At 42.0% G+C, this 21060-nt stretch overlaps 1 protein-coding gene across 1 annotated transcript in view; it reads left to right on the top strand.

Moving 5' to 3' along the window:
* PER2 (period circadian regulator 2) overlaps positions 1 to 21060 on the top strand; it is a 78086-nt gene that overhangs the window by 5449 nt on the left and 51577 nt on the right. Inside the window, exon 2 of the mRNA XM_065410241.1 lies at positions 10152 to 10214. The gene's annotated coding sequence lies outside the window, so the exon portion shown is untranslated. The remainder of the gene's footprint in view (positions 1 to 10151; positions 10215 to 21060) is intronic.

The raw sequence follows: 21060 nt of genomic DNA, 5'->3' as shown, positions 1-21060 counted from the left end.
AATCAAAATAAATATAATCAGTGAACTACTTGATCTGGGAGAGGTTAGTTCCAGCCTGAAAAACTATCCTTGTCCCCTTTGTATTGCCGCAAGAATAAGTTCTACGGGAAGAGAGTATATTTTATGGTGTTAGTGCATCTCCTAGCACAATGCCTCTTATCTGTAAATCCTGACTGGGCTTTTTGGGTGGTACTAATAAAACTACGTGAATTTTTAGGAGAAACTAGTTTCGGACCTAGTCCAGGAACCTCATCTTTTTTTATATTGATAAGTTTTCCTCTGCATGAGATTGTATCCTATTAAGTAGACTGAGAATTTGGTATTTGAGTTCCTGGCTAAAAAGAAATGGACAAGAAGCGGGGAGCGTGAATGCTGAGAATATGAGCTGGGTTTTTTCTCTGGTTTCTGATGTCCAGGAAAAATGTTAATCTTTGATAGCCTAGGCTGACACAGGGTTTAAAAGAAATTACATTTGTGTTATTTTCCTTATTCCTTAAATAATCTTTTAGCAGTGTAAAAGGGGTTTTGTGCTTTTGTAAAGCTCCTTTTGTCTATTAGTAATTCATCTGAATTGACAGTAGTTTCACTGTACTCATAATTGGCCATTTTAAAAGGGAACAGCATGTTCTGTTTAATGCATTGTGTAATACTGGGCAAAGCTTCTTTACCGGAAATGCTTGGTTACCTAGCAATTATGATACGTAACAGCTGTTTTATTACCATGTATTAAAGTTTTGTGCCTCCAAGTTTTATGAATCCATTCTGAGTGTCTGTAGGTTACCAAGATTTCCAATTGGGTTCTGTGGTGGAGTGCTTAGGATCATTTCTACATCTGCCCTTTGTTTCTTTTCCCATTCTATCCTTTCTTTTTCTTATCGCCTTTTCTTTGCCATTCTTAGGCCATGTCTATGTGAACAAGTTTACAGCGGCATAGCTGTATTGATGCAGCTGTGCTGCTGTAAGATAGCTTGTGTAGTTGCTCTATGCCGATTGGAGAGAGCCCTACCGTCAACATAATTAAACCACTTCCAACTAGTGCCGCCGACATAGCGCTGTTCACACTGGCGCTTCTGTTCGTGTAACTTAGGCCTTGGCTACACTCGCGGATTCACAGCGCTGCGAGGGAGCGTGCAGCGCTGCAGGCGCTGATTACACTGGCGCTTTACTGCGCTGCACTCGCTGCGCTCAGGGGGGGTGTTTTTTCACACCCCTGAGCGCAGCAAGTGCAGCGCTGTGAATTGCCAGTGTAGCCAAGGCCTTATATTGCTTAGAGGAGTGTTTTTTTTCACATCCCTGAGCGACATAAGTTATACCGACAAAAGTACTAGTGTAGAGTTAGGTCAGGCCTCTTCTGTTCTATTCCTTCCCCCCTCCCCCCCCCCCCTTTCTGGAGTCCTGCAGCGTGTAAAGCATTTTTTTTACTACTCGTTTTCCTCTGGCTACAGTAAAGCTCTTTACACAATCTACTGAAAAAAGAAAATTTAGTAGGCTCATATAATCTTATAAATTTTCCTTACTTGCTAGCTATTTGTAGAATGCTGTGGCTGCTGTTGACATTGTACCAGACTACATTGTGCTCTTAAACTGACATAAGGACTGGCTGAATACACTGATTGGGCCAACAGTGTGAAGTCCATGTACTACTTAATCTAAATACATAATTATTCAGTTTGTAAAATCGGTATTTATTCACTTTGTTTCAGGAGTTCATTTTGTCAAGGGTTACTTAAGTAGCATGATTCATTGACTGACGACAGTCACCAGGAATCAGGTGGCCTTTACATGCTAAAAATCCTTATGCAAGCATTGTGGATGTATGTTATACATTTTGGTTTAAAAATAATTTGTCGTTAAATTACTTTTGTTACTAGTAATATGAGAAGTCAGGTTCTTCTTCAAATATGCATTGCTGTGGATCTGTAGGTGTGTATATGCCCCAGGCATTCAAGCTTGGAATCTTTTGCATAGCCGACTTTCAGAAACCAGTTTCCCCTGCTTCCAGGAGGTTTGGGTGGAGATTGTAGCTAACAAATGGGTGCTAAACATTCTTTTCTTGTTTTCTATCTGCCCCCCTCTGCTCCTCCCTTCTTCTGCAACCCATCTCATAAGAGCCTTTTTACAAAAAGTGGCCTCTTTGTTCCACCTGGGAGCCATAGAAAATGTTCTTCAAGAATACAGGGGCAAGAGTTTCTACTCCTATTATTTCTTCATTCTGAAGAAGGGGGATCTTCATCCTACACAAAAATTGAGATATTTCCCTATCCTAAACCATGGCATTTTCCTACTCTCTGTTGCTGGGAAAATTCTTGCATGGGTCATATTGAATAGACTTAACATCTATCTTGTGGAAACCATTCTCTCCCAAGTTTCAGTATAGATAGATATCCATCTGCATGGGGCACTGTAGACATGATCTTTGCAGCCCATAAGCTTCAGGAAAAGTGCCGAGAGCAAAACCATGGTCTTTACATGGTATTTTTGACTCCGCTAAAGATTTTGACTCTGTGAATCATGAGGGACTTTAGAAATGCATCCTGCAAAGGTGTTTTTTCTTATTTTAATTTTTAATTTTTGGTCATTCAGTCCTTCCATGATGTGGTGCTGTCCAGAGTTGTGGAAAATGGCAAGATATCAGACCCATTTCTGGTCACCTGTGTCACTGAACAAGGTTGTGTGTTGGCTGCCATGCTCTTTTCCATCTTTTTCCCCCCCCCAGCTGTGCTTATGGATGCATTTCATGCCATTGACAGAGGAGAATTTATCCAGTTCTGCACTGATAGGAAGTTGTTCAGTCTGCAACACTTGCATTGCAACTTCTTGCATTGGTCTGATCTCGCATATGTGTTTACCTGTAGTGTTTACTGACTCTTCATACATCGATGTGAGACTCCATCAGACTTGAGGAGAGTGAACAAATGCCTCCACAGCCTTGGCTTCAAGATGGTAGTGCTTGCCTCCATCACTTCAGACTCAGGATTGGCTTGTGACTTGCAATTTGCATTCCACATTGCCATCCATCAAGCCTGAAGAAGTACCCCTTACTTATGGAATGGCCTAATGATTATCAGTAACGCTGCAATTCTGTTACAGAGGTCGCGGAAGTCACGGGGCCAGCTGCTCGGGCACCCCACGGCCAGCCTCACCTGCCACTGCTGGAGTGGCCCTGGAGCCTGCTGCTGCTAGAATAAAATCGAGATATTGAGAAAAAAATTAATCAAGGAACCAAAGGACATGAAGAGAAGAAATTCTTTAACTGCCTATCCACCAATGCTAGGAGCTTGGGTAACAAACAATTGTTCACTTATGAGCATAAATTTGATCTAGTTGGTATTACTGAAATTGGTGGCTGATTACCTTATTGAAATGCTAAAATCAATGGCTATAACCAATTCAGAAAGACTTCAGTAGATAAGTCTTTTTGGATTCGTCTTCACTGTAGAGGATGTGGTGGACATACCCACCCTTTTTGGGTGACACATCTGAAGTACTGTCCCACACTGATGTGTCCGTAGAAGAGGTTTTAGAACAAATAGATAAATTAAACAGTAATAAGTCAGTAGGACCAGGTGGTATTCACCCAAGAGTTCTCAATGAACTCAAATGCAGAACTACTTAAGTGTATTGTGTAATGGATTGCTGAAGCAAGTCTCTGTATCAGATGATTGGGAGGTAGCTAATGTAAGGCCAAGCTTTAAAAAGGGTTCCAGAGGTGATCCTGGTCATTACAGGCCCATGAGCCTTACTGTACTACTGGGCAAATAGAATCAGATGCTTAGATGACCATGTTATGTTGGAGAAGAGTCAATCTGACTTTTCTTAAGGGAAATCATGCCTCACCAATCTATTAAAATTCTTTGTGTGTCCCCACAAGCATGTGGATAAGGGTGATCAAGGCAATATAGTGTACTTGAGTTTTTAGAAAGATTTTAACAAGCTCCTTCACCAAAGGCTCTTAAGCAAAATAGGCAGTCATGGGACAAGAGGGAAGGTCCTCTCATGGATCAGTAAATGATTATTCCTACCCTTTGTTTCTTATCTTTTAAATAGTTTCCACAATGGAGGGTGGGGTAAAAAGCGGAGTCTCCCAAGCATTTCTGTTGGGACCTGTGCTTTTCAATATATGTATTAATAATTTGGAAAACTGGGTGAACTAGTGAAGTGGTAAAGTTTGAAGATAATACAAAATTATTCAAGATGATTATGTCCAAAGCAACAAAATGGCGTATGAAATTCAACATTTGATAAGTGCAAAGTAATGGGCGTTGGAGCGGAGGGGTTACCTTAAAAAGGATATGTGGAACTGGAAAAGGTTCAGAGGCGTGTAACCAAAATGATCAGGGGTATGGAATGGCGTCTGAATGAGGAGAAATGAAAAAGACTAGGGCTTTTCAGCTTAGAAAAGAGATGGCTAAGGAGGGATAGGATAGAGTGTGGAAAAATTGAAGAGAGAAGTGTTCTTTATCCTCTTCCACAATACAAAACCGGGATCACCTGATGAAATTAATAGGCAGCAGGTTTAATAGAAACAACATGCAATTAGCCTATGGAATACATTCCCATGGAGCGTTATTGCCAAAAGTATAACTTAATTCTTTTTTTTTAACCCAATACATTCATGGAGGATAGGCCCATCAGGGGCTATTGGCCAAGATGGTCAGGGATGCAACCACATACTTGGGGTGATCCTAAATCTCTGACTGCCAGAAACTGGGAGGAGAAGACAGGGCTGGATCACTCCACCTGCTTTGTTCTGTTTACACTCCTTAAACTCTGGTACTGGCCATTGTTGGAGACAGGATACTGGGCTAGATGGACCATTGGGCTGACCCAGTGTGGCGGTTCTTATGCCCTTAAAAGGGGAGGAGGAGTGGCACCCCATGTTAAAAAATGGCATTTCCGTTGTTGGCCCTCTGCTGTTTAACCCTTTTATCAATGACCTGGAAGAAGACATAAGCTTATCACTAACAAAGTTGTTAGATGACACACAATTGGGGAAGTGGTAAATAATGAGGACATGTCACTAATACAGAGCGATCTGGATTGCTTGGTAAGCTGGGCACAGGCAAACAATACGCATTTTAACATGGGTAAATGTATACACCTAGGAACAATGAATGTAGTCTATATTTACACAACGAAGGATGCTATCCTGGGAAGCAATGACTCTGAAAATTGTTTTGGAGGTCATGATGGATAATCAGCTGAACATGAGCTCTCATTTGATGCTGTGGCCAAAAGGACTTATGCGATCCTTGGATGCATAAACAGGAATCCATAAGTAGGATTAGAAAGGTTATTTTACCTCTTTATTTGCAACTGGTGGGGCTGCTGCTGGAACACCATGTCCAATTCTGGTGTCCACAATTCAAGAGGGATATTGATAGATTGGAGAGGTTTCAGAGACGAGGATTAATGATTAAAGGATTAGAAAACATGCCTTAAAGTGATACACTCAGGGAGTTCAGTCTATTTACTTTAACAAAGAGAAGGTTAAAGGGTGACTTGATCAGTTTATAAGTAGTATTAAATATTTGTTCCCTATGTAGATAGTCTAGCAGAGAAATGTATAACATGATCCAATGACTGGAAGTTGAATCTAGACAAATTCGGATTGGAAATAAGGCATACATTTTTAACAGTGAAGGTCACTGACCATTGGAACAATTTATCAAGTGGATTAATTCTCCTCACTGACCATTTTAAAATCAAGATTAGATGTTTTTTTCTAAAAGATGTGCTCTAGGGTGATTGATTTTTTGTTTTCTTCAGGAAAGGTCTGTGGCCTGTGTTGTGCAGGAGGTCATACTAGATGATCACCATGGTCCCCTCTGACCTATGAATAACCTCACCCTGAATAAAAATAAATGAATGAACAAAAATGCAGTTTTGACTTAAATGTGAGCTTAAATGGTTTATAGGGGGCGGGGGGGGGAGATACAAAATCTATTGAATATGAGTAACCTTAGAGTTACAAGTATATAGCCTAATGTTTGTGGGTGAGGGAATATAATTTAGGGCATGGCTACACTTGCGAGTTAGAGCGCATTAAAGCAACCTCATGTGCTCTAACTCACGATGCGTCCACGCTGGCAAGGCACGTAGAGCGCCCCGACTCTGCAGCTAGAGCACTCCTGGTACTCCACCTTGGCGAGTGGAATAGCGTTTGATGTGCCCCCACTGGAGCACTGCAGCGCCAGTGTTGATGCCCTGGTCTGTTAATGTGCTCAGATCGGCCTCCAGAAATGTCCCACAATGCCTGTTCTAGCCACTGTGGTCATCACTTTGAACTCTGCTGCCCTGCCGTCAGGTGACCAACTGCCCTTTAAATTCTCTCACATCGCGGTAATCGGCCTCAGTGATCTCTTTAAAGGTCTCATCTAGGAGTTGGGCAATGCGCTTGCGCAGGTTTCTTGGGAGAGCCACCGTGGTCCTTGTCCCAGTCAGGCTAACATGTCCACGCCGCGGTGCTGTGAGGGGCGGGGGGACCATTGCTGCACACAGGCAAGCTGCATATGGGTTAGGGCGGAAGCTGCATTGCAGTAGAAGACCTTCCCTTGCTTACCAGGTCACCCTCAACAGCAAGATATCTTCCAGGACGAACTCCTGTGGAAAATATGGGGACAGTGTTCAGTATAGGGGGCCCCTGCAGCTGTTGGCTCTCTCCAAGGCATAGAAACCTAGAGGACAGTATGGCCGTGAAACAATCAGTCCCCCTTGCCCCTGTGTTTACTCACCATTTTGGGCTCCCGTGGTTTATGTGTGCTCGCTTTGGGACAGGCAAATTACGATCCTTACCCACTGCACTCCATGCATTATAGCCATCCTGAAGTGCAGCACTAACTGCATAGCACTCCAGACAGGAAGGTTGAGTATAACAGGACATATGCAAATATGTGATTTTACTGTTCCCCACCCCACCCCCTTGCTCTTTCTGTTTCCCAAGCAGTTCTCTTTTTCAATACATGGATTTTCTTTTCAATAAATGGATTTTTTGGCTTTGAAAACGTTCTTTATTATTGCATAAAGTAAAAGATACCTTAGCCCAGGAAAGCAACAGGCACTGCAAGTCAGCGTAGCAAACACAGATTCCTACTAACATTGGAGCCACTGCACTTCTCTCCCGTGCAGGGCACCAGACATTACTGGTGGCTTTCAGCCTCAAATTGCTCCCTCAAGGCATCCCTAATCTTTGCAGCCCCGCGCTGGTCCCCTCTACTAGCCCTGCTCTCTGGCTGTTCAAATTCAATATCCATGTGTTGAATCTCCGAGTTCCATGCCTGAGTGAATCTTTCACCCTTCCCTTCCCAAATGTTATGGAGGTACAGCACGCGGATATAACCGCGGGGATGTGGTCATCGTCCAGGTCTAGCTTCCCATACAGAGAGTACCAGCGGCCCTTTAAACGGCCAAAAGCACACTCCACAGTCATTCTGCACTGGCTCAGCCTGTTGTTGAAATGTTCCTTCCTGCTGTCAAGGCTCCCTGTGTAGGGTTTCACGAGCCACGGCATTAAAGTGTAAGTGGGGTCTCCAAGGATCACAATGGGCATTTCGACTTCCCCAACGGTGATCTTCTTGTCTGGGGGGAAAAAGTCCTGGCTTGCAGCTGCCTGAACAGGCCAGTGTTTGGAAAGATGCGTGCGTCGTGAACTTTTCTGGGCCAGCCTGCATTAATGTCCATGAAACGCCCCCGGTGATCCACAGGCGCCTGGAGAACCAATCCGATTAACGTACTCGGAGGCTAGGTGGGCTGGTGCCAGAATTGGAATATGTGTCCCATCTATCACCTCTCTGCAGTTAGGGAAACCCATTTGTGCAAAGCCAGCCACAATGTCATGCACGTTACACAGAGTCACGGTTCTTCTGAGCAGGATGCGATTAGTGGCCCTGCAAACTTGCATCAACACGATTCCAATGGTTGATTTTCCCACTCCAAACTGGTTAGTGACCGATTGGTAGCTGTCTGGAGTTGCCAGCTTCCAGATTGCAATAACCATCCACTTCTTCACCGTCAGGGCAGCTCTCAATCTCGTGTTCTTGCGCCGCAGGATGGGGGCAAACTCCTCTCACAGTCCCATGAAAGTGGCTTTTCTCATCCGAAAGTTCTGCAGCCACTGCTCATCATCCCAGACTTGCAGGACGATGTGATCCCACCACTCAGTGCTTGTTTCCCGAGCCCAAACATGGCGTTCCACGGTGGTGAGCATGTCCATGAATGCCACAAGCATTCTCGTGTCGTATGCATTACTTGAGTTGATATCGTCTGAGTCCTCACTGTCAGTTTGGATCTTAAGGAGTAACTGGACGGCCAAACATGACGTGCTGGAGAGACTCGTCAGCGTATTCCTCAGCAGTTTGGGTTCCATTCTCGCAGACCGAAAGGGAAGACAGAGCGCGCAGTAGAAAAAACATTGAAAGATGGTGCCAAATGTGGACGGAAGCACAGGGATTGCTGGGATGCGAACCGATGCATCACGGGGCGTTGGGACAGGACCCAGAATGCCCCCCCTTCCCACAAGCCACAGCGCCAGAATGGGAAGAGGTGCTCTGTGGGATAGCTGCCCATAATGCACCGCTCCCAATGCCGCTGCAAGTGTCGCAAATGTGGCCACGCCAGCGCGCTTGCAGCTGTCTGTGTGGGCAGACTGCAGCGCTTTCCCTACTGCGGTCTACGAAGGCTGGTTTAACTCAATGCGCTCTACATTTGCAAATGTAGCCATGCCCTTAGTCTCCACATATGTCCCATGCAACCTTTGGCCTCTGTGGAAATGTGCCTGTGAACAGGCTGCAACAAGCTTGTCAGTCATGGGCAAACTTCTCTGTGCAGTGCTATTCCTAAGAGAAGAAAGGGAACAAAGGAAAATGTTGAATATGGTGGTGGTGACTCGGATCTAAACCTATTGGGAAAGGGGAATAGGAAGGCTCACGAGAGAGAGAGAGAGAGAGAGAGAGAGCTATTGGAGGGTTTTGGGAAGCCTTGAATAATCCAGACCTGTTGTGGAGGTGAGCAGTCATGGTGGAGGAGGAGCAAGAGAATGGTGCTAAATCTGTGAGGGGGTGGGATAAGCACTGCTTATGGTTGGCTAAGGGAGGGAACATGGTCCTACTGGATGACTAAGGATGAAGTGAAGCAGTGGGAATAACTAGGTGATGTGGGGAGGTGGAAATCAAACTGTGCTTCAGATGGATTAGGTGTTTCAGGATCATAGATAACTCAGGTGGTGAGGTTTGGACTCAAGGACTCAGCCGCTGAGGTTTGAGGCCTCCTGCTCCCTTCAGTTCTACCAAAACATCGTTGAAGGAACTTTACATTCCCATTCTACTGTCCTGACAGCAGCATGCTGATAGTGAGTGGCTTCTGCTGAGACCTCCTCTTTCATGGTCGTAGATCACATTTCCCAAGAACGGCTTTTGCAGTTGTGAATGCACAGCCGTGTGTCAGAGCAAGGGGCTAGTAATGGCCACAATGGGCTCCCAACATTATGTATGTACTGAGTACTTTTACCCCATTGGATCACAGTATTTAGCTGAATACAGTTCAAAAATTATCTGAAATGTTTTTCTCTTGCAAAGACTATATAGTTCAGGGTTCTGTGTTTGTCTTGCAAGTGTTGACTATTTATTTCTCAAACACTTGTAGAGTAAGAAATGCAACTTTTTGCCATGCTTCAGGTGTTTGATCTCAATTTTTATTCTAGGAATACAGATTCTTTAACTTGGATTTTGGCAGGTAAGCAGTTGCATAAATGCCTTTGAAATAGGTTTTTCTAACATATATATTTAAATCTCTGTGTGTGTGTCCTGTTGATTTAGGGTCTAAAACAGGTGTGAGGCTTTTTTGGCTTTTTCAAATTTACAGAGGAAAACAGATCAGTAACTTCATGTACAGTTTAAGAAAACAATACTGTAGTTTTATTTTCAAATTTCAGTTGTAGCGAAGCTAAGGAATTTTCCCCATTTCCTCTGGTTTCACCTTTGAATCATTAATACATAATGAATATAACTGCTCTCTAACTTTACAATTCATGTTTTCTGTCATGTATGACTAGGCTTTTATTCCACTAATTAAATGGACTTATTAAATAAGTAGGATTTTAAAGTCCTTTTCTATAGTTTATTTATAAAACTATGTTGGGTTTGTTGTTTTTGCAGGCGAGTATTAACTACAGTTTCAGACCTTGATTTGGAAAGATCATAATTAGCACATTCATTAAGGTGAGTGTCTTATGCTCTCCCCCAAGAAATGATCTGAAGTGTGTACATTCTGCTTTCTTGCTTACTCTGAATTTATATCGTGTGTGTGTGTATGTATGTGTGTTGTTGGTTTGGAGCTGTTATTTATTTATATGTAAAGCTTTTTGACAAATAGGAACTACAGAACATAGAGAGTGAGGTAAAAGCCATGAAGCACATGGAAATGAGCGGACTTCTGTTTCCTTTTTAGAAAGTGGATGCCCTCTAGTGTTACATCTAATACCATGTGCTGGATTTGCTGCATCTTGCTATGCAATAAAGTGATTTTCTGTTTTATTTCCAATATTTTGGGTGGTTCTTTCAGATGTTTTAAGGAATTCTAATGCCAAAGGTGATTCTGGAAACAGCAAATGTAGATGCTGATTTGCATCAGAGTCTATGGGATTGTGGCTCAGGAGAAAATGGGCACAACTCTTCTCCTAAGGCTTGATGTTACAGGGGATAGTATGCCTTTGTTTGGTCAGATTCTAGTTTCTAGTCACTCCAGTACTAGTTTGTATGTGGATTGTCTATGCCTAAATAGTCTTTGACACACACAGATTTCAAAATACTGCAGCCTTCCCTATACAGAGAACTGTTGTGATCATGAAAAGGTTACTTTAAGTACAATATTTTTAGTTTATCTGTGAATAGTCTGGTGATGCCTATGTAATGTATAAATCAAAATAATATAGATGCTTACTGAGTTAATACTGTCCTAGATAGGAAATTAGAACTGAATTATAAATAGGGCTTCTGATTTTCAGGCTTTACTTCATTTTTGGAAGTTTATTTTTTGGCATTTTTTCAGTTTTATGCAGATATCCAAAAATGAGGGCGGGGGGAGGTCTTTTTGTATATACCCCTAGTACTGTTTCAAGCACCACTATGTTAAAGTGAACTAACAAGTCTTTAGTGTATATCGGCAGGGTTCACGTATACTAATTAATGAGCAGCATGTTAATGCGCTTTAGAAATTGCATACCCATAGTCTGCATTACTGCCGCATGTAGACAGGGCCTTAAATACAAGCCAGGAAGCAGAGACGTTGCCTATATATAGGGCCCTACCAAATTCACGGTTGATTTTGGTTAATTACACGGTCATAGGATTTTAAAAAATCATACATTTCAGTTTCAGATACTTAAAATTTCATATTTAAGTATCTGAGAATCGCGGTATTGCCACCCTTACTTGTCTGCTGTTTCTGGTCGTAGCGCTGCCTTCAGAACTGGACGGCCAGAGATCAGCGGCTGCTGGCTGGGCGCCTGACTCTGAAGGAGCACCGCTGCCAAAAGCAGTGCAGAAGTGGGGGTGGCATCATATGGGGGGGGGGGTTCCTCACTTTTTGAGGGGGCAGGGATGGCTGTATAGGTGAGTGACTGCCCAAGGTTCCATGGTTTGGGGGGGGGGGAAGGTTCCGTGGTCATCTCCCCTCCACACACACACAACCAGCCCAAGACACCTTTAACTCCCGAGCACTGGGGTGCTGGGCCCACAGCCAGGGGAGGGGCAAGGCTGGGGACACCCTGGCCGAGGGCTCCTATCGTACGTCGGGATCTAGCTGCTGGTCCTGGACGGACTGGTGAGTTATGGGACTTCCACCTCCAGGAACCTCCCCCGGCTGCAGGAACCTCTGCAGCTGCTGACTGGGAGCCCAGTTCTGAAGGCAGTGCCGCTGCCAGCAGCAGTGCAAAAATAAGGATGGCATGGTATAGTATTGCTACTTTTACTGCTGCAGCGCTGCCTTCAGAGCTGGGCTCTCAGCCAGCAATCGCTGCTTTCCAGCCGCCCAGCTCTGAAGGCAGCGCAGAAGTAAAGGTGGAAATACTGCGATCCCCCACACACAATAGCTTTGAGACCCCCCCCATACACCCTTTTATTGATGTTTGTTTGTTAAAATCTGAAATTAGAAGCCTTAATAAACAACCAAAGCTGAGTTATTTATCAATCGCTTTATTTTCCTCTAAAAAGTAGGAAAACATGACTTCAGAAGATGAAAGCTTAGTGCAAAAGGAAAAAAGTAAATTTTGATAAGGCTCCGTTGTACATTTTGGAGAGGGCAGTTCCTTATAGATCCGTTCAAGGAGAGTTTTCCATATGTAAGAAGTTGACAAACAGGCAAACAAGGTTGACGTTGCAGGGCCGGGATGTGTGTGAGGAAACAAGAGTTACTGGACGCAGGGTTCTGAAAGACGTAGAAGATGAGGGCAAGTTTGAAGATGATGCAGTGAATAAGAGAAGATAGTGGAGAGCTTCAAATAAGGGGTGATGTGGTCAGGGCAATAAGCAAGGAAGATGATCTTAGAAGCTTCATTTTATGTAGGCTGGAGAGGGACAATGTATTAGAGAGGCTGGAAGGGAGGAGGTTCCTGTACAAGAGTTTTGGCTAGTTCTATAACATTGCTGAGGATATAGAATCAGAATTCTAAGTATTTTGGTGGTAATTAAAGAGGCTTACGGTATTCATCAGTCGTATCGCATACATACCTAAATATCCTTCTGATCATTGATCTTCATCTGTTGCTACAAAAACCTTAACTTAAGTTTTTAAAGCTGACAGTTTACTATTCTGTTTTTAATACTACAGGTGTGACTTCTGTTTCCTTTTAAAAGGGGGATTTGACTTGGATCCTGTGATACAGGTGTGTCACCTAAAGCAGGTTGTTGGCTGTTCTCTAATATTTGAAGACTTTCTATTTTATGTTGTGTATAATATACGTAACTCAATCTCAAAAGAAATTATTTAATTGGTCTGAATGTTCTCTTTAGCTCAACTTTCCTCTCGTACTGACGGAACTAGATTTCCTCTCGTAGAAAAGCTCTTCTTAGGGTGCCATATTTGAATGCTTTAATTTCCTCTTCTCAGCCACAATTCGAAGCAGAAGACATTCTCTTTTTGGGGGAGCAATTAGCCAAATCCCATCATGCTAAATGAGAACCACTTAAGTGTTTCTTTTAATCACTGGAATTTGTTATTCATATTTAATTTTCATGGTATTTTTAATTTAAACAAGAAAACTTCTGAAGATGCGTTCTCTATGTAATTTAAGATGCTATACATCCTTTGTATGGTTTTATTTCAAGGTATAGCTGGAAACTACCTTTTCAATTTCAGATAAATCTCTTTGACATAGACTTGGCTGCTCAGGTCAGTTAAACACTGAGCAAAAGGCATGTATTGGACCATTAAAAAGGTAATAACTTTAAAAAAACAAACAAAACAAAAAAACTTTTCCCAAACATGAGCACAAGGAAGTCTGTATTACCCCACTACAATCTACTTCACAGCCCCATCTTCAGTGAAACAGTTGATCTCAAAACAGAATCTTCTTTTTAGTTGAGTTTAATTGAGAATTCCATGATTCATAGCAGGTTGTTAAACCAAATGCTGAATACATCATTCATGGAGAGAATAGCAAGTCTTTGTGGCTCATTTTCAAATATCTCAATTAGTGAAGATAGAAATTAATTTCCGTAGCCCAAATACTGTTTGGAGGGAGATATTAGGGAAAGGACACTGTCACCTACAATAAATGTGAAAACTGGGAAAGACTATATATGAGAATTCCTTAATTATTGTTGGAAATGCAGCCACATTTCCAGGTCATAGGTGCAAAATTTTCAGATGTGCAAGTAGCTCTGGCTAAGAGTTGGTTCTAAAGTTTTATTGTCAAAGGGACAGGATTTATTATGGAAAACTTGGGGCCAGATCCTGCATCATGAAAATATACAATAGGGGAGGCCAAACATTGATGGAATTAATCTGTTCACAAGATTACCTGCTATGTAACATATAACTATAAGACATTCTAAACTACTCTTTGGTAAAATCATTAATATTATACTTAAAAAAATTCTGTCGTCTCTTAGAACCAAAAAAAAAAAAAAGGCCTCATCCTGTATTCCTTGCACATCCAAAACTCACATTGACTCATGTCACATGTTGCAGAATTGAACATTGTGAATAAGTTTTTTTTCTTAGAAGTCTGGGCAACATTGTAGAGTACTTTAACAAACAATAGCTGTAAAGACACAGCATTTTATGATGAGACTTACTAACATATGCTGTTTTCCAACATATTTAATGAAAGGTTCTAGTGCTAGTCCTTTTTTTTTGGTAAACCATTAGTCTTGGGTATTCAAATGCAGTTTTTTTTCCAGTCTGAGTATTTTGAAAATGATTTAGATGTTTGTCACATATAAAATACTGTTTGTTTGTTTTAATTTATTCTGCTACTTGTGTCTGCCATATACTGATTATACTTTCCAACATAGCTGGATGTTTTGGGTTCAACAGGAAATTCGGCAACCCCCCCACCCCCCCAAGTTTCACACAATCTAGAACGGGGTGGCCAGCCTGAGAAGGACCCAGAATTTACCAATGTACATTGCCAAAGAGCCACAATAATACATCAGCAGCCCCGCATCAGTTCCCCCTCGCTCCCAGCGCCTCCCACCCACCGTCAGCCCCGCCGATCAGCACCTCCCTCTCCCTCCCCCACCTCCTGATCAGCTGTTTCGTGGCATGCAGGAGGCTCTGGGAGGGGGGAGGAGCGAGGGCACGGCAAACTCAGGGGTGGGGAAAGGAAGAGGTGGAGTGGGGGCTGGGCCTGTGGCAGAGCTAGGGGTTGAGCAGTGAGCACCGGCACATTGGAAAGTTGGCGCCTGTAGCTCCAGCCTCGGAGTTGGTGCCTATACAAGTAGCCGCATATTAACTTCTGAAGAGCCGCATGTTGCTCCGGAGCCACAGGTTGGCCACCCCGATCTACAGTCTTACTTTCCCCAAGATGTGCTAAATCGGATTTTAATGTACACCAAACCAGGACTTGAAAAATCCTCTTGCTAATGGGAAGCTTTTACTGATGAACATGAAGGCTTAAGACATCAGTTCCTGTAGAATTTAACCTTTCCTTTAAAACAACAAAAGACGTTAATGCCCCATATGGTTATAAAGATAACCTTTCAAAAGGGATTGAAAACTAAAGAATGGGTATTGACTTTGTCAATAGACAGCCTAAGAAGCAAAAGCACTGGATCTGCCTATGTGTACACTACACAGCTTTTTAGTGACATGGCTGTGTTGCTACAGCCATGCCACTAAAAGTCACGCTGTTTGTTGGCTCTCCTACTGACAAAAACTTTTACCTCCAACGAGCGGCGTTGGCAGCAGGAGAGGGCTTCTGCCGACAAAGTGCTGTTCACAATGGCGGTTGTCGGTGGCAAAACTTTGTCTTTTGGGATGGGTTGTTGTTGTTTTTTAACACCTCTGAAAGACAAGAGTGTTTTGTCGTTCCAGTGTAGACATAGCCTTCGTTTAGTAAAGTAGAAGCAGAATGAAATGTATATCTTTTCATTAACATTACTGCTGTTGAGAACCTTTGTGGGCAACGGTTAAACTGAGAAGAATTGTACAAATTTCATATTGCTGCAGAGCATTAGGAGGGGAGAAGAAACACAAAACTTCTTTCCTGCGTTTATTATTTCAGGAAATTGTAGGTTTTGAATTTCAGACCCCTACTAGCCTGATGCTGACAAGAAATATGGATAGTGAAAATCATTAGGCCAGAAATTTGAAATCTGAGTACCTGAAGTTGGACTCCTAAGCAAATAGTCTAGTTTTTCCAAAGGTGCTGAATACACGCAGCTCTTGTTGACTTAAATGGGTGTTTAGTGGTGGTAAAGGCCACAAAATGTGGCTCTTAATTTGGAGGTGACATTTTTCAGCCAGTGCAGACTTAGAGTCCTACCGTGTTGCTGCTGAACCAGAACTGTACATACTGTTTAGGTGTGTTCTATCTAGTTTAAAGATATTTGTATTTTGAAACTTTAAATAATTTTGCTGAAATCCAAGTGTATTAAAATATTCATATGCTTCCTTTGCTGGATGAGAATTCCTTCTTTGACAAAAGGTTATCTGTATAGGGTTGGCATAACTGTGAGCAATATTGTGGTACTTTTTGTTCTCAAAGCTATAAGAAAAGGACATTGTTGGGGGGCCCTGGTATTTCTTTTATATTTTGTAGTTTTAGAGGTGTCCGGACTCTCTAATGGATGAGGATTACCAGTAGACGAGGAAGAGACACAGTTTAAGTGCATGTGGGAGATTCTGGACCTAGGTACTTCATGCTTTTTGATGCTAGCTGGGAGGGAACCTGATAACACTTATGCCAACCTTGATTAAAAAAGCAGGTAAGGAATGTGTGTAATTGTTCTGATTCATTTGAGTAGAAAGTTAAATTTTAAATAGTTTATTCAGAAAGCTATTTTTGTTTCAGTTGTGCTTTAATTTATCTTTAATTTCTGCTAATGTAAATATGCCAAAAATACAATAATAGAATCAACATAAAAGCTGTGTGAAATAGGCTTTATTCACTGCCTTAAAAGACTGAATTTTCAAGCATTGGGGTTTCTCAATGTAGATTGCAGCATCTGCTTATTGGTTTGGATATTGCTGAGAATTTTTTTTTATTGCTGTGAATTTTTAATGAAGAATTCTGGTATTAAACTCTTCATTAAGCAAGTATTAAGCTTATGCTCATGGTGACTTGAAGAAGACTAGATGTGAAAAAACATACTCAGGAAATAAAGATTCCTGGATTACTGTAAAAGTCTGCCAAGTAAGCACTGCTCTGCATTTTCCTTGTGCTGAGATCTGAGAACACAAGTTTTTTGCTGTCTCTTTGCTGGAAAGAATGTCACATTGAGGATAATCTGTTAACTCTTAGCCCTCAAATAAGTTTTAAAACTCAACTGTTTGTATAGTTTTTTACCGATGCACAGATGACTTGTAGATTAATACTAAAGTGACTTCTCACTTTTGATGGCTGTTGTCAAGTTAGCATCCTTTTGCTACCAAGTAGGAGGAAGTATTTTAAGCATTGCCTTCTTGCTCAGGGAGCCTGTGTTCAGTGTAAATTTTCACACCTAATTTTTCATTCAAATAGCATGGAATGGTCAAATCATCGTCAGTTGTTTGCTATATAACAATTGCAAAACAATACCCGTTGGCAAAGCAGCCCTCTAAAAGAGGACTTCTGGAAACATTTCACCTTAATGAAAATTACAGTAGCAAACTCTAAAATCTATACGGTCAGGAATGATCTCTCTGACATCTGTACTTGTGTATGCAGTATGACACAACCGTCTTGGTAAAAACATTATCATAAGGTGTTAGAAAATGAGGCAAAATCTTCATACTTAGATTTTTAGAGAGAGTTGATTGTGTTCACTGATGTACATCACTAGTACTTCTGTGATTTGGGAGAATTGAAATTAATTTGCTTTTCCTTTTTGCCATATGAAGACCCATAATTTATATGTTGGCACTTTGCCAATAGCTTGGGCGTAGGGGCTTCAAAAATATTAACAAGAAAGTGGTTGTATTGAGGCAGTGCTCATTCCATAGTATGAAACCAGTCACTCTGCACAATGTGAGCTTGTTACACCCCAAAATGAACACTATGTATGTGAAAGACTAGATAGGACTCTCTATGTACAGAATATGTGATAGGATATAGCATACAATAGCATAATTCTTTTTGTTAGAACTCAACCATAGTCACTTGGCCACTTGTGCTTTTGTGAGGGGAGGGAGAAAGAGACATTCCTACTCTGGAGCGTAACTGTGGTATTTAAAGATGTGCTTGTCACCTTTCAAACCACAACTTTTGATTTCTTTCCCTATCAAGGCCATCTTTTCAGGTATCTACTAATTCAGCAAGATAGTTGCATAAGGTACATTACTCCTGGGAGAATTCTGCACCAAAAAATGTAAAATTCTACACACATTATTTTAAAATTCTGCATATTTCTTTTCAAAATAATGCAATATAATCACGCTGGTTTTAATTATTTTGGTAATTTATTTAAACTACAATACAATGGATGAAGAATTGGAGTGAGGCGCATTGGAGGAAATCACCAAAACTCCTCTGTCTAATAGTAATGTAGCTAGTCTTGACCCTTTACTTCTAGTTATTAGTCAACAAATATATGCAGCCATATGCTCAGCGTTATATCATAGGTAGGGCCCTACCAAATGTACAGTCCATTTTGGTCAATTTCATAGGATTTTAAAAATTTAAATCTGAAATTTCCCTGTGTTGTAATTGTCAGGGTCCTGACCCAAAAAGGAGTTTGGGGGGGGGGAGGAGGGAGTATGTGTCACGGGGTTATTGTAGGGGTGGGTGTGGTACTGCTACCCTTATTTCTGCACTGCTGCTGGCAGCAGTACTACTGTCAGAGCTGAGTGTTCGGAGAGCGGCAGCTGCTGGCTGCAAGCCCAGCTCTGAAGGCAGAGCCGCCACCAGAAGCAGTGCGGAAGTAAGGATGACATGGTACGGTATTGCCACCCTTACTTATGCACTGCTTCTGGTTGGGCACCCAGCCAACGGCCACCGCTTTCCAGCCGTCCAGCTCTAAAGGCAGCGCAGAAATAAGTTTGGCAATGCTGTGACTGCCTTAAAATAACTTTGTGACCCCCTCCCTCGCAACTCCCGTTTGGGTCTGGACCCCCAACTTGTGAAATGCTGGTCTCCCCCATGAAATCTGTATAGTATAGGGTAAAAGCACACAAAAGACCAGATTTCACGGGGGGAGACCAGATTTCACAGTCTGACGCATTGTTCATGGCTGTGAATTTGGTAGGGCCCTAATCATAGGCAACTGAAGAGCAAGTGATGTTTGGGGTCTCAGACGTACAATTTATACTGGCTACTGACCATCTCCAAAAAGGTCAGTAGCAAACAGTTCATGTGGCACATTTTGATAGGAAATTTTTTCAGTCCAAAAATTTAGACCAGTTCTAATCACTAAAGCATCATAAGCATTTATAAGGCCATACTGTCCTTTACATGGCCACTCTGGCAATGTAAAGGAGCCTTAAAATTTTTACACCTGTTTTATATACCTGGGGGACTTCGCTAAGAACAATGGGAACAATTCACTAAGCAGTCAGGCTGATACATTCTGCTACACACACACACTCTGATTTATGTCTCTACCGGCTGCTCTGGGTACCCAAACTGACCAGCCTGAACTGCTGTAGGGGCACATAACCACTCTTCCGGCTTCCCTTTGCTTCCCTGTCAGAAGTCGTTTTTCTGTGGGGAAGCAAAGAAATCTTCGGGGGCCATGACGCAGAATCCCCCAAGAGTAGTATGTTGACGTGGGCATCTTCCCAGTGGAAGTCACAAATGCACACAGCAGGGCTGCTCAATAGAGCTGTGCCAATGTTGTAAAATAGACAAAAGATGTCAGTAGCTGTAATTTAATTATTACCAAATAGTTATTAAAAGTAGCTTCCAGAGGCCCCAGTCATTATACTAGCTGCTGTACAGACACACAAGAAGAAACTGTCCCAGCTCTGAAGAGTTTACAATCTAAGGGCTAGTCTACACACTGGAAGCACTACGGCAGCACAGCTGCACCGCTGTAGTGTGTCTGGTGAAGAGGCTGTAGGCTGATGGGAGAGAGCTCTCCCGTTGACTTAATTACTTCACCTCTGTGAGAGGCGGTAGCTTTGTCAGTGAGAGAAGCGCTCTCACCGACATAGCACTGTCTACATCAGCGCTTAGGTCAGTGTAATTTAAGTCTTGCATGGTTGTGGATTATTCACACCCCTGAGTGATGTAAAGTATGCCGAAGTAAGTGGTAGTGTAGACAAGCCCTTAGTTTCTGCATATAGGAAGATGCAATTATCTCATTACATATGAGACTTTACAGAATTTGAGGTGGAGAGAAAAGAGGGGAAGTTGTACTCAGGTTTGTTAAAGCATTGCCTCTAGAACAGTTCTGTCTGGGATCTTTTCTGTTTTCACTTAAGTGTTAATTGAGGTACACAAGACTTTTTCATTTGGTAAAATAAAACTTACAAAGGCCAAGATTTTTCAAAGGTAACTTAATTTTGGGAGCTTCTGTATTTGGGATGTCCAACATGATACACTTTCAAAAAAATCAGGTCCTTTTTAAAGTGTTGAACTCTGAAAACCAGGCCCCTTCAGGTGTGTCATATTGGGCACCCACAAACTGAGGCTAACTAAACACTAGTTACTCTTGAAAATTTCGGCTAAAGCAAACAGGTTCTCAGATATTATTCTCCAGCCAGTTCGATGTGAATTCTAATAGGAGTATGTGTAGAAGTCTTTTTTTTTTTTTTTTTTTTTTTTTTTTTTTTCAGCGGGTCAGTGCTTGCAATGCAGCATCTCCTTATTGGGCAACTAACTTTTTATGTGGGACATCTGTTTCTATTTGGTGTATTAGAGCCACTGAAAACCAAATTTCTAAGTAAAATAACTTGCATGCCATTTATAATAAACAGAAAAAAGATCTCATAAGAAAAACAAGGCTAATTTTGCTTCCTTATTAACCTTCTTCAAGCACAGGAAATTATGTATACTGTAGCTCTGACATCCATTGCTATTGGTCATCTTGTTCATAAACCACCTCGTTAGCTTGGTAGAAAATATTGCTCTTCAGAGCCACAGTTCAGACTCGTGGGGTTTTGTGCACTTGTTCTGACAGGCAGATAGAGGGCAGGGAAATACTCAAGTAGGGAATTATACTCACTGTGTACTATATAGCCTACCATGGGTGACATAAGCAGCATCCCCGGGATTTCATTTTTTCAAGCACAGTTAGCTTAAGTTGTAGGTTGTGTTACCACACGCAGATATCTCTAATTTGACTTAAGTGGTGCTTTAAACTTGAGTTTAGCTGGCTAGTTTAACTTGAGTTTAGCTGGTGGGGATGGGTTGATGCTTGAGTGAAGCTAGTGCTCAGATTAGTAGGGGTAATGGAGTGGTGATACAACAACTCAAGTTGCATC

The sequence above is a fragment of the Emys orbicularis genome, chromosome 9 (genome assembly GCF_028017835.1).
Source record: "Emys orbicularis isolate rEmyOrb1 chromosome 9, rEmyOrb1.hap1, whole genome shotgun sequence".
Taxonomy (NCBI): domain Eukaryota; kingdom Metazoa; phylum Chordata; order Testudines; family Emydidae; genus Emys; species Emys orbicularis.
The sequence above is the reverse complement of the archived record's forward strand: the minus strand, read 5'-3'. Positions and strand labels throughout refer to the sequence as shown.